At 47.4% G+C, this 2357-nt stretch overlaps 1 pseudogene; it reads right to left on the reverse strand.

Annotated features, from left to right (window-relative positions):
• Positions 1-300: 300 nt before the first annotated feature.
• On the reverse strand, positions 301-2005 carry LOC123940349 (annotated as a pseudogene).
• Positions 2006-2357: the final 352 nt, after the last annotated feature.

The following is a 2357-nucleotide window of genomic DNA, read 5'->3' on the forward strand; positions in this document are numbered from 1 at the left end:
CACATCAGGCTCCCTGCTCAGCGAGAAGCCTGTTTCCGCTCTCTCTCTCTGCCTGCCTCTCTGCCTACTTGTGTTCTCTTGCGCTGTCAAATAAATAAATTAAAACAAAAAAACAAACAAACAAAAAAACCTGGGCAATACAAAGTAGATAATCTATATAATTTTATGAGTTTATAAAAGTGCTTTTTTTTTTTTTTTTTTTTTTTTTTCTTTTTTCCAGGAGATGGTGAGTTTTATTGTCTTGTCTGGATAGAGGTTTGATTTGCTCTCGAATGTTTCAGGGTGGAGAGACTAGGAGAAAGCACAGAATGCAGAGGTCTATTCCGTGTAATCGTCTCCCTGGTTCTCATCTTCGCCATCAACAGAGAGAGCAGCATACTTGCTTGCAGAACTGAACTTGGAAGCTGGATTTTCTTCAGGTTTCTTTGGCTCAGGTGCAGATCGGGAGTCTTGATCCTTTTTGACATCTTTCCTATCTGACTCCTTCCAGTGGTCCTTGTTCCCTCCGTCTCGTGGGCCACGGCTGGAGTTCCCACTTTGGCCTTTTGGGACACTCACCCCATCTACTTTGTTTTCATCTGCTCTCCTTGCTGGTCCTTCCTCAGGTGGTTGAGTTGGAACTACTTTCCCCCCACCACTGGTAGGGGATGGCTGCTCTGTGTCTGAGCCCTGGGATCGAGCAGGAGGGTTGGAACTTCGCTTCACCCAAGCATTCTCCTTTGGTGGAGGGGCTCGCATTACCTTCAGAGGCTGTTCGGATTTGGAAGGCTTAGAAGTTGGAGAGTGACAGTCTTCCTCCTTACTGGGTACTTCATTTTCTAGAGACTTTTCACTCTCTCTCCTCCGTGCATTTCTGCCAGATGTGGTCGAGGCCCCAGTCTGCGATGACTCACTTTCTGTCTGGACCGTTCTCGTGCCCCTCCAAAGATAGAGGCCGCTCGACTGGACTGGGAGGTGCTAGCAGAGGAATCCTCTTCCTTAGGAGTACCCCGAGGCTTTAGATTCCGTTTGGGTCTTTGGGGGGGACCTCTAGCATCACGCCTATAGTCATCCCGAGAGTAATCATCTCTGGAGCTCCATGACCGATGGTCTCGTCTGTCATATCTGCCTTCATAGCGGTCCCCGCCTCCTCTGTAGCAACCATCCCTACGGTACCCACTACCAAATGCTCTTCTGCCACTGCCTACCCTGGAATCGTAGCCTCTGTCGTGGTCTCTGCTGCCTCAGTCATCATAGCGATCCGGCCCCCGTATCGATCCGTATCTCGGCGTGGGCCATCACGATACCCGTCCCGATACCCATCGCGGTATCGGTCTGAATCATAACGATCTCGATGCTTGTCTCCAAAGCTATCATCACCTCTCCTTGGCGGGTAGTCATCGAAGCTGTCTGTGGCAGGACGCGCCCTCCAGTCTGTATCTGTTTTGTCAGAATCCCGATTTCTGTCTGGGCCAAAAGAACGATCATCCCTGTCTTTAACCTGTGCTTGATCAGCAACGTCCACTCGAATTCTCCTGTTACCTAGAGACTCTTCGTTGAGGCTCAGGGCACTGAGCAAAGAATCCAGGTCCTCAAACTCAGCATAACCCAAACATTTCAACCTCCCTGGATTGCTGGGCTCACGAGGTAAACGCACTGCGCTGCTATTTAGTCCTCTAAAGAATTCCTTAATGGATTCTCCTGTCACATCATAGGGCAGGTTCCCTAGAAAAGCAGTATAGGGTGGCGATTTCGGAAGACGGCTGCGGTGGATATTGGGTTCCCGAGCAGCCCGTGGAGCAGTGGGCAGGACAGAACGGTCAATTGGAGGTGCCCTGTACACGGCGTCATCATTACTGTGCCAAGTGGTTGAGACATCTCCTTCCAGGTCATCTGTTTCATCAGCCCAGCTGACTGGTTTGGGGACATAGGTGCTTCCTCCCCCAGTCCCTCCATCCTCAGCCAGAAAGTCTGTTAGGGAGATAGTTTTCCCCTTCTTATTCTTCTTTTTTGCTGAGGTCTCCATGTTGGGAGAGGGAGAGACAGTGCTTTCTTTTTTTTAAAGTATTTTTCATAAATTGAGTTCTGAAGCGAAAGAAAGATACAAACACATCATTTAAAAATTAACATTTGAAGACCTACCAAGAAAAAAATTTCCTTAAAATTATATGTGCTGCTGGAGCAAGCACCTATTTTTTTTTTTTTTTTCCAGTCGAAGGCTATCTGCAATCCATACATCCATGTTTCAAGGTCTATGTAAGAAAGCTATAAGAGGACCAGTGATTCTCCTCTTGGGAATAATAATTCTAGGTATTATCTCAGTGAGCCATCAAATTGGAGAAGAATATTACTTATTTCATAAAACATTAGTCTTTTTG

The sequence above is a fragment of the Meles meles genome, chromosome 4 (assembly GCF_922984935.1).
Source record: "Meles meles chromosome 4, mMelMel3.1 paternal haplotype, whole genome shotgun sequence".
Lineage (NCBI taxonomy): Eukaryota > Metazoa > Chordata > Mammalia > Carnivora > Mustelidae > Meles > Meles meles.